This window comes from Peromyscus maniculatus, chromosome 1 (assembly GCF_049852395.1).
Source record: "Peromyscus maniculatus bairdii isolate BWxNUB_F1_BW_parent chromosome 1, HU_Pman_BW_mat_3.1, whole genome shotgun sequence".
Classification (NCBI taxonomy): Eukaryota; Metazoa; Chordata; class Mammalia; order Rodentia; family Cricetidae; genus Peromyscus; species Peromyscus maniculatus.
In genome coordinates, this window is record NC_134852.1 from 49,223,377 (window position 1) to 49,235,299 (window position 11,923).

At 46.9% G+C, this 11,923-nt stretch overlaps 1 long non-coding RNA gene across 1 annotated transcript in view; it reads left to right on the top strand.

Annotated features, from left to right (window-relative positions):
* Positions 1 to 6,835, top strand: part of LOC143272019 (uncharacterized) — a 29,949-nt gene extending 23,114 nt beyond the window's left edge. The window contains exons 2-3 of the long non-coding RNA XR_013049394.1: positions 4,240 to 4,411; positions 5,977 to 6,835. This is a non-coding gene — a long non-coding RNA (uncharacterized LOC143272019). The remainder of the gene's footprint in view (positions 1 to 4,239; positions 4,412 to 5,976) is intronic.
* The last annotated feature ends 5,088 nt before the right edge of the window (positions 6,836 to 11,923 follow it).

The following is an 11,923-nucleotide window of genomic DNA, read 5'->3' on the forward strand; positions in this document are numbered from 1 at the left end:
TCAACAGCTATTCTGAGCAGAGCTCTAAGAGTTAGCATTCTCTCAGTGCAGAAACCAGACATGGCATGCAAGGACACACACGACCCTGCTCACCTCTCCACCTTCATCCATAGTTTCCTCATAGGCAACAGAACTTGGGGGTTCATCGGCCTTTGGGATTCAACCTAGGGCCGTTGTGCTTCCTGCTCCCTCTTTCCCTCCCCTTTCCCTTCTCCCCAGCCTTTGTGAGCTGTCATCCATGCTGGGTGGGCATTGGTGATGCAGCCATCTTTGAGTCATTTCTGCTCCTGTAAGTGACTCCAAAGAAACTCACTCGGTCATCAAGTTGGACTTCAGTGGTATCCATACTTTTATCTGTTATAGGTTTTGTATTTGTGTGGTGGTAGGGGGTAGATATTGATTTTTATCTCCACAGGAATTACACCGTACAAAACTTAGGACTAAACATTCTTTTGCAAAGCACTAAACAAAGCTCTTGCTCCAGCCTTGTTTACCTGAATGTTCTCACATCTTCCTCATGAGACCACCTCAACCACCCCTACTAACTCTCTTTCTTTCCCAACCCATGAGTTCACACTATTCACTCTGTGTATTTCCTTCACATAACGTATCAAAGTCTTTGTCTTGATTCTTTTGTGTTGCTATGAAAAAATCCCTAAGTCTAGATAACTTACAAAACAAAGAGGTTTCTTCAGCTCACAGTTCTGACTACTGAAAGTTCCCAAGTGCGTATAATACCAGCATCGGAAAGCAGGCCTCCAGACTGTATCACAACATGGTTGAGATGCAGAGAGTTGTCATGAGCAGAAAAGGTCAAAATGTGGCTGCCCACACTTTATAACATCCTGCTCTAGAGAGACAAAATTAACCCATTGCTAAGAGTGGCGCCTTCATGACCCACATAGTAAAGATCCCACCACATCAATACCTCCACATTGGAAATCAAGCTTCCAGCATGGGAACCTAAGCCATAGCAATCATGTTCACTCATTTTTACTAAATTTACTAATTTCCAAGCTAGATTGTTGGCAGTCTAGGGCAGAGACCTAACCTGCCTTGTTAGCCTGGAGTGTTAAGCATTGACCAGGTGCCTTCAACTGTAAAGGAGAAAAGAAAGTCATGAGATGGTCCTTGAGGCATGAGGGCCTAACCTAAATAAGTAGATGAGAAAGTGCCTTGCAAAGGGATGTTTAGTCCTAAGTTTTGTACAGTATAATTCCTGTGGAGATAAAAATCAATATCTACCCCCTACCACCACACAAATACAAACCCTATAACAGATAAAAGTATGGATACCACTGAAGTCCAACTTGGTGACCCAGTGAGTTTCTTTGGAGTCACTTACAGGAGCAGAAATGACTCAAAGATGGCTGTATCACCAATGCCCACCCAGCATGGATGACAGCTCACAAAGGCTGGGGACCTTCAGCACAGTGCACATCCTACAGGGAGCTCATCAGGCTGGAGAGTGTCCTTTCCAGGTAGATCAGGTGGTCTGAGAATATCTCCCAGAAGTCTTTACTACTTATACATGCTTTGGAAGGCAGGGATCTAGTGAATGTGGTCAGTTTCAGGGACTTCCTGAAGCCTTCGATTTGCTTCCTTTCTGAGCTTAAGGAGCCTCCCTGCAGGATGGAGTGTCCCCTTAGGATATCTGCTTTGTTTCACCTCTCTGTAAATAACTTGACTGTTAATGAGCTTCTCTCCGAGACAACACCACTCATGAGGATGATGGGGCTCACAAGACAAGGGAGGAAGCACTCCCCAAGGCTCCCAGACAGGTACGGTTCTTGCACCGCAGGAACTGAAGAGCGGGGGCAGGGCTGGTGTCTGCCAGCTTTCTGTCCTACAACAAATAACCAAGATGACCAGCTTACAAAGAGAAAAGGTCAGACTGGGAGATGGCTCAGCAAAGAAAGTCGCTGTGATGCGAGGGTGAGGGCTGGAGTTCAAATCCCCAGAACCCACATAAAAAGCTGTGAGGACGTGATGGCCCACCTGTAATCCCAGCATGAGGGAAGCAAAGACCCAGGGAATGATACCAGCTGAGGTTCAGGTTCAACTGAGGAAGATACCTGATGCCAACTTCCTTTGGGCCTACACACACACACACACACACACACACACACACACACACACACACACACACACACAGGTATATGTGTTCCCACACCCATGGGAACATGCATGCACATATACACACACCAAACCACCAAGTGTTGTTGGGGGACCCACAGTGTAGAGCCCCAAATACAAAGCATAACAAAGGAGGTCTGTAACACAGCAAAAACTGTTCACCTTGTGGCCAAAAAGACTCTTCTAGTGGCCTAACAACCTCTTAATGGTCCCTCAATTCCCAGCACCAAGTTAAGGAGTAAACCTTTAATACACAAGCCTTTGAGGGGTTTTTAACTGCAGCAGAGGTGAGGTGTAGACAAAATAATGTGGCTGGAGAGGAAGGCAAGGTATGCTACTGAGTTTTAACTCTATCCTTGATGTGACATTAAGGAATCTGAAAAGAATAAAGCCGATAAACACACATTCTGATGTGCATTTTTAGAGGTTGTTCTGGTTACTGGGGAGAGAGCAGGTCATAACACAACAGAGTAGAAGCCGAGAGACAAGAAAGGAGCAAAACATCTTCCAGATTGGAGACAACAGGGTATGGGGACAGTGGGGTGAGGGTAAGGTTGATAGAGGCTGGAACAGGGTATATCCTGAGGCAACTCCTGAAGGCTGTGAGAGCATAATTCAGGTTGAGAATTGTGCCATGGTTTGGATCTGTCCCTTGAAAAGCTTGGTACCCAGGGTAGCAGTTTGGAAGGGCTTCGGAACCTTTAAGAGGTGTGTCTTATCAGAAGTGTTAGGTGACGAAGGGCACACCCTTGAAGGGACTGAAAGATCCCACCTCTCTGTGCCTATATGCCTCTTGGCTCTAGAAGGAAGCCATTTGCTCTAACACGAGCTCCTTAACATCGGCATCTGCAGGTCTAGACAACAGAGCCACTCAGTCTTGACCCTGAACCTCTAGAACCATCACCAAATAAATCTTTCTTTTAATAAGTTAATCACCTTGGATATTTTGTCACAGAGCTGTGAAGTTAATGCAAGCGGCAGTTTGGGATTATTTTAGTGACTTGATTATTCAATAGATCACTTGGGGCTAGAAAGCTGGCTCTGCTGTTGGCACACACAGCTCTTCCAGAGGACCCAGGTTCTAACGCCCACATCAAGACATTCACAAGTCACGTCCTTGATGAAGTTCTGATATTCAGGATAGATAAAGAACTCTTGCAACGTGGCAACAAGAAAACACGAAGAATGAGATTTTAAACGGACAAAGGCTTTTCAATAGGTATTTCTCCAAAAGAGACCAAGGACACATGCATATGACTGGTCATCAGAGACATTCAAACAGCATCACTTCACACCCACTGGGATAGCCATGATTTGAAGCATTCTTGTTAAACAATAAGCTTTGGTGAAGATGTAGACAAGCTGGGAGTCTTGGACATTGCCAGTGGGAACGTGAAATTGGGCTTTCACACTGAAAAAAGTTGAATCTATAACTACCAGCAATTTCACCTCTGGGTACACATCTGAAAAAAGTGAAGACATGTATTCAAAACAATACACCCATGTGTCTAATTATAGAGGCACTATCCTGGGTTCTATAGGAAAGCAGGCTGAGCAAGCCATGAGAACAAGCCAGTAAGCAGCACCCCTCCATGTCCTCTGCATCAGCTCCTGCCTTCAGGTTCCTGCCTTGAGTTCTTGCCCAGACTTCCCTTAATGATGGACTATAAATTATAAGCTGAAATAAACCCTTTCCTCCCCAATTTACTTTTGCTCATGATGTTTTATCACAATAGAAACCTCAACTAAAAATACTGTGTAGGAAGGAAGACACACACACACACACACACACACACACACACGTACACACGTACACACGTACACACGTACACTCAAGCACATTCACACACACACACCTGATAACAGTTTGTCTGCTCTGCATTAACTTTCAGTCTAGATAACTTCCACATGACTGTCTCGGGACAGCTGTAAGACTCTATGGCTGTGGTGTATGGTAAGCCACCCCCTGCTCCAGAGGGGAGATCATAAGGAGAAAAGCACCAGCTCCAGAAATCCCAGAGACAAGACTGACCACCTGACCAGAGGGGCAAGACTAAACTTGAAATGGCTGACTGCCTTTGTTTCCCTTCCCTGGATATTTAGCCTGCTGTCTAAAGAAGAGATGGAAGATGGGAAGACGGGTCTGAAGGATAAAAATCCACTGTCTCCTCAGATGGCGGCTCTCACGATAAAACATGACTTAAAGAGTTGACTTCTGCTCTCAGCCATATGACCATCAGGACAGACTTACAAAATATCTAAAGACAGAACCCAGGTAGGCAGTTTCCAGGGGCAGAGGAAGGGAAATGGGGAGCAGCTGCTTCATAGACCTGGGGGTTTTATGTTGAAATACAGATGTGTCTTGAGACAGTTAGAGGGGTAGTCATATAAGATAATGAATCGCCAGGCGGTGGTGATGCATGCCTTGAATCCCATCACTCGGGAGGTAGAGGCAGGCCATCTCTGAGCTCAAGACCAGCCTGGTCTACAGAGTGAGTTCCAGGACAGCCAGGGCTACACAGAGAAACCCTGTCTCAAAAAACCAACAACAACAAAAAGTAATATCATATTATAAATCTCCCTTTTTAGTTATTATTTTTATGCATGTGGGTGTTTTGCCTACAATGTATGTCTGTGACACCATGTGTGTTCCGGGTGCCCATGGAGGCCAGAAGAGATCATCGGATCCCCTGGAGTGACAGATGGTTGTGCACCACTATGTGGGTATCAAGAATCAAACCTGAGTTCTGTAGATGAGCAGCCAGTGCTCTTAACCACAGAGTCATCTCTCTAGCCCCATAGACCTTCTTTTTAAGAAGAATCCTGACCAAATTTTAGGACTGAGTAACAAAGTTCTCTATATGGGTGCCACATTCTGGGGTGAGGAACATTAGGGGAAATAGGTTTAAAGGGAAGATAAGTAATTTAAGTTTTGTCTGTGCTGCACTGAGATGCAAGATGCCCTTAAGTTTATAGAAGGTTCTGGGAGGGAGGCTACATGTGGGAATCCAGAACTCAGGTCAGGGGTCCTATCTGGAGATAAAGGATGTACAAGTATGTGTGTATAAGAATATTTTAAAAACCAATTTAGGAATGTGAGTGTATGGGAAAGTGATGTAGTAGTGGACCTGACAGGAAGATCCAGAGCAAGGCCAACATCTGGGCACTAAATGTGAGCGTATGGGACAGTGATGCAGAAGTGGGCCCAACAGGAAGACCCAGAGCAAGGCCAACATCTGGGCACTAAACAGAAGCTGAGCCGCAACGAGGCTGCCAATGACAGATGGAGGAAAGGAAATCAGAGCGGGGGAAGGTGGGGGTGTCACGGCAGAGGGGAGACAAGAGAGATGGGTTGTGTGGGCCAAAAGAAGGAGGGGGAGAAAGAGAAGACTATAAAGAAATGGAGGAGTAACGGGGAAGTGGGGGGAAGAAGGGGAGGAGGAGGAGAGGGAGAGGAGAGGGACTGACAGTAGCTGCAGCTTTAAGAGAGCCCATGGCTTTCCAGGAAAAGGAGCGGAGCAGCCTCAGTGAGTTGGAGTTGGGCAGGAGCAAGAATGTAAAGGGTACATGCAGGCAAATCTCCAGCAAACACTGGCCCATTTAAGAGGATACAGAGTAAGGGAAGTATTGTAGGGGGAGATCAACAATGATGCTTCTAAAAGACAGGAGTTTGCAGAGTCCACTTAGAACTCTGAACTATGCAGTCAAGGAGAAATGGGAAAGGCCAGCGGCTAAGAGAGGCCTAGAGGGGAAGGCTGGAGAGTCTTGAAAAGCTGAAAAGGGGATGGGCAGGGACACCAGGAAAATGAGCGTGCTGGTGCCCCATGGATTCTCTCCTAGGTGGCAGACAGAAGGCAAGTTGTGTGTGTGGCCCAGGGTAGCCAAGGCAGTTGGAGGAAGGCAGACCAGACCCAAGATGGTATTGAAGAGCATGGGCAGCAGGCTGTGATAAAGACACAGCAAAAGACGGACAGCTTCCAGTTTCGAAGGCCATTTGTACCCCATTTGTGGGGGTACATCTGTACCCCAGCATTCCAGCAGCCAGCATGAATGGGGACCTTCAGACTACAGCACTAACCCTGAGCACTGTAGGAGGTAGGATTCGCCATCCGGTTCACTCTGCCCATGAAGAGGCTTGGGCAGAGAGACAAAGGGGATTGCTCGGGGTCACACAGCTCCTGCATGCTGGAGATCAGATCTGAATCCCATCCACCAGACTCTGCCTCTGCTTATGGCCTCCAAAAACATCAGAAAACAAGAGGTTTCCTTGCATGGTCACTTGGCTCCATAGCTTACAGGCTCTTGGGTGCTGAGGGAGAGCATCATGCTGAGGAGCGTGAGGGATGGCACAGAGACTCACCTCGTGGTGGCCAGGAACCACAGTGATAGCCAGGAAGGACCCTTTGGTTGGGGAGGTACCTCTGTCAATAAAGTGCTTGCCATGCACATATGAGAACCTGACTCAGCATCCATATAGAAAGGTCCAGGCACAGTCGATCATGCCTATAATTCCAGCATTGGTTCTGCAGAGAGAAAAGGATCCCAAACCTCATTGTCTAGACACTCCGGCCAAATCAGTGAGCTCCACATTCAGTGAGAGACCTTGTCTTAAAAAGGTAAGGAGGGCTGGAGAGATGGCTCAGCAGTTAAACACATGCATTGCTCTTCCAGAGGACCCAAGTTCAGTTCCCAGCACCCACAGAAGGCAGCTGACAATCACCTGTAACTGCAGCTCCAGGGTCAACGCCCTCTTCTGGCTTCCACAGGTACCTTCACTCCTATGTACATACTCATCCAGGTATACACATTCACGTAATTAAAAATAGCAAAATAAATCTTTAAGAAAAAATTAATAAAGTGGAACGTGATTAAGGAAGGCCCCCTACTTTCCCCTCTGGCTTCACCATCTACACACACACACACACACACACACACACACACACACACACACACATTATGCTCTTTGAAGCCCTGCCCCAGTGACCCATTTCCAACCAGACCCCACCTCTTACTAGTCCACTCAGATCTTAATTCATCCTAAAGGTGTCCAGCCTTAGGTGAGACCAGAGCCCTTGTGAAATAATCACAAAAATTTTAAAAAAAAAAAAAAGTTTTTTTTGAAAATCACATTTCAAAAGAGTCACCAACGGATCATGAAGACCAGCATATGAACCTTCTGGAAATATTTTCATATTTAGAGCATAACAGAGTCCCTGGAAGGTGATGCCTGGTAAGACTCTAACCGACTGAGTGGCCATCTCAAAGGAGACATACACCTGTGAGATGCAATCTCTGTGTAATAACTTCCTCACTGTTGAGACCGAATGCCCAACAGGAAACAATGTAAACAAGGAAGGAGTTCTCTGGGTCCAGTTTGAGGGGGTACAGACGATAACAGCACCAAGGGTGTGCCAGAGTTCCCAGAATCAGGAGCATGTCTCCATGAACTAGGAGTAGCGAGCTTAGGCCAGATACAGGTTGAGGATATAAGCACGAAGACCCACCCACCCCTCAGCATCCCACACTCTGCAGCTAGTCCCCACACCCCCAAAACAGCACAACTGGCCGGGGCCAAGTATACAAACACCTGAGCCTATGGAAGGCACCCACACCCTCTAGTTGGGTGCTTCTGACACTTGGCAGACACCAGGAGTGGAGACTCCTGGGGATGGAACCCACCTGACCAGCCCCTCGGGAAATGCGTTTCCACACTGCCCTCCTCTCCTGGAGTCCAGTTCACTTCCTAAACACCACCAGTCTCCCTCTGCCTGGCCACCCCTCCACCAGCACACTTGCACGGTCTGCACTCATCCCTCACACCTCCACGGGAGCCATGGGGCATGAATCACTTCTCTCCGTCAAGGTTATATTTCCTTGTTTTAAAAAGAGCACCTATTCTTCTTCTTATTCTGAGGAGGGAAAAAAAGGTGCCTCTTTTTGGGGGCTTCGGAGGTGGCAGGATTTTTCAATATATTCATGCAAACGAGATATTTCATCTCATGGATTTTATCCCAGTTCTGTCTATGCACATTTTAAATAAATTAAGATGAAATAAATCCATTTTATTATATTACCCGGTGCCATCTCCATGAAATAATGCCCATATTTGTATTTCCTAAGGAATGTTGACGTGGCTAAAAATGTTGCAGCAGCTGTAATCTTTAAGGATTGTGCTGCCAAGAAAAAAATAAATCTAGGCCTTTGTTTGGAACCTAGAGTGCACCACCTTTGATTGAAATGGTCTGAAATATCCATCCCCCAAACATGGGCGAGGCAGTAAAGTATACAGAATTGATCACCACTGGCTCAGACACGAACATGGCGTGACTTCCCTTGTTCCAGAACATCTGTCCTCCTCCTCCTCCTCCCATAAACCATCCGACAGAAATAAATTGCCCAGGTTCTCTTTGTTGTGGGAGGAAGGACACTTTATAGAGGTGAGCCCCAGAGTGCCCTGGACTGTCAGCCGAGCTCTCAGAGCTGTCCCTGACCCTGAGTGGCAGCCAGAGACTCCTCCTAGCCAAACCCTAGCGTCTCCACCTTCTGACTCTCTCCTGATGGAAGGAAGAGTATGGGTGGTGACGGGAGTCTTGATCCTGCAGCATCCTATTCTCCCAGGAGAATCAGACAGAAAAAGCATGGATGACAACCCAGAAGGCTAACCTACACAGAGCCCTGGTCACAGAAGCCAAGGATGGCAGAACCAAAATGTGCCCCTTTCATCAGGGTGCGTATTAGCCATTTTTATCTTTGCTGTCACTGTAGACCTGACAGGACCAACCTGAGGAACGAGGGACTCAGTTTGATTCAGTTTCAGAGTGTCCTGTCCGTCACTGTGGGAGGGTGGGTCTGAGAGGCTCACATCACAGGGGATCAAAAACTGGAAGGAAATGCTAGCTTTTCCTCTTTCCCTTTACTGTCCGTACTCAGGGCGTGACCCTCCCCAATTCACCCCTCCCCCCACATTTTCCCCTGGGAAACTCCCCCACAAACACTACCACAAGTGTGTCTCAATCTTCTAAGTATTTCTAAATACAATCAAATTAACACTAGATATTACCTATTACAAGATGAAAACTAGAATCTCTCTCTCTCTCTCTCTCTCTCTCTCTCTCTCTCACACACACACACACACACACACACCATACTGCCTCGTGGTCCAAGCTATCAACAGCTAAAGCCAAATCCTCCTAACTAAGGCTGTGATTTGCACAGAACTGGTAGCTTACTGTAACGGTAAGGACCAGTTCTGACTAAGCCCTGACCATCCGTCCACCTCCCACACCCCCTTCCTGCCATACACTACAAGCCCTCACTTTCTACCTTGTGTTATACCCAGCATACACAGGAGAGCTGGACAGACTATTTCAGTCACTTCCATCCTGGTTCTTTCTAGATGGTCTCGTTGAGCATGGTTAGCGGTGGTAACAGTTGCTGCCCCTGTGCTCAAAGAACAGAGACGTGACATGTCAATACTCATTGTTTTTATATAATTTAATTTAATTTTACATATCAGCCACAGATTCCCCTGTCCTCCCTCCTCCCGCCGCCCCCTCCCCGCCCTCTCCCCAGTCCACCCCTCATTCCCATCTCCTACAGAGCAAGGATTCCCCTGGGGATTCAGCTCAGCCTGGTAGATTCAGTTGAGGCCGGTCCAGTCCCCTCCTCCCTTCACCCAGGCTGAGCAAAGTGTCCCTGCATAGGCCCCAGGCTCCAAACTAGTGGAAACACAGGAGCTATAAAGCAATAGCTGAGGAGCCCCCAACTGGATCAGGCCCTCTAGATAAGAGAGACAGGTGATTAGCTTGAACCCTTTGGGTGGCCCCCAGGCAGAGGGACCGGGACCTGTCCTTAGTGCATGACATGTCAGTACTCTTGTGAGACATGAGCCCTAAGGCTAGAGAACCATCTCAGCGTACCTGAGGAACAGGCTGGCCTTCTTTGCGGCTGTGTTTACAGGGAGATTCACAGGCTTTAGAGAAATGGAATATCCCCTCAGAAAAGCCTGCTACGTGACCTAACAAGAGTTCACCACAAATAAACAACCATCCACACTCCCCTCTAGATCAGCCCATTTTCAGAATAAGCAACTTCTCCCACCTACCAGAGGCACCAGCAGCTGGGAAGACATGTCTAGCCTTACAGAAAAGAGCTCCATTTTACAGGTAAAATTTGGACCAGGCACTGATAGAAGCTGGTTCTAGAACCTTCTCTGAGCATTCTCAAATATCCCAATGAGATGGGCAGCCCGGCTTCCACTAAACATCAGGAGGCCTGGACTTCCTTCTCCACGCTTTCGTCAGGATCAGCTACCAGAAGACTCGGTGGGGCTTGGTGGCAATTCTACAGCCCTCTCTCTCCTCTTACACAGGCAAGTGATATTCTGGGCCGCTCCTCCCCCTCTCCAGCTATTAGTGTCAATTAGGTTGAGCCTGACAGGCCACCTTTGACGGAATGCCGGAGCAGCAAAGACATAAACAACGCCAGAGCCTTTGGAGTTGATATATGGTTGCATTTAATAAACATTTGTTTGCATATTTTTTATCATGCTAATGAATATAATTACTTTAATTTATGTCATCAAGCTATGATTCTGTTCTGATCTATACGTCACTTAAATGTGTAGTGTTAGCATTTTGCACACACTGGCAATTTGAAGAAGGAGAGGATTCACCCCTCCTCGGAGACCTTGGAAGAACATTGCACCCTCTCAGAAGATGGACCCAGCTCTACAACTGGGAAGAGGCAGTTTATCACCCACAGGGTGGGTATCACAGCCACAACTTAGAGAATTTCTCCAAAGCCACACATTTTCTTCTTTTTAAGTGACCTCCACAAGAGGAGGCCAAGGCAGAGTGTTCAGCACACAGCCATGAAAACCAAGAGTTTTCATCGTATTAATGGTTTTCACTGTATTTAATGCACTGTTCATTTTTAAAAATTTTGAGAGAATAAATACCACAGAAAGAGATTAGACTAAGATGGTGAATTCAACTTCTTTCAGCATCCAAGACATAAGGATCTTGGGGTCCAAGATGAAGGATGTATGCAATATTGTCTAGACAACAGAGGCCTAGGTGAACAGCAGTCAATACCCAGTCAGGACTGGGCAGTCACGTGAGAAAATCATGTAAGGACACATACTTCAAGATGCACTGTCATCATTAAACATGTAGCTGTCCATACACATCCCTCCAAATTGCCCTGACGTGCAGGAAGGTTTATCCCTGGACAGTAAAAGGTAGAGAAAATGTCATCGATAGAGAAAAGAGGGGCAGGGGCTGGCTCAGCAGGTAAAAGTGTTGTTGCCTACACAATACATAGTAAAGAAATGTGAAGGAAGAAAACACTCAGAAAGACCCACAGAAAATGTCGCAAAGGGCAATCATGGCATGCCAAGTGTGGAGGAGTATCTGTGGACAGCAGACTGAAAAGCTAGGATTCGAGAAGCCAGCATGTGCCTTTAACCATTTCCTTCCCATGGCCAGTGTGTCAAGCAACAGTGTGGATAGGCACTGGCCCCCTGGAGAGGTCATTCTCGTGAGTACCACCCTGGAGAGACAAGGAGGACCCACTCAACATGATTTTTCCCCCACCTTCTCCAGTACATGAGAGCAAGCTTTGGGAAAACACTAAAAATTGAGGTAGGAACTAGGCCCAGACTCCCCTGCAAAGACACTGTGTATACTCCAGTGTAGAAACAACTCACCCATGTGGGAACAAGTGGAAATCCAAAGGGGAAGCGAGCCCAGGTTAGTTCTCTGCTATAAAAAAAAAAAAAAAAAAA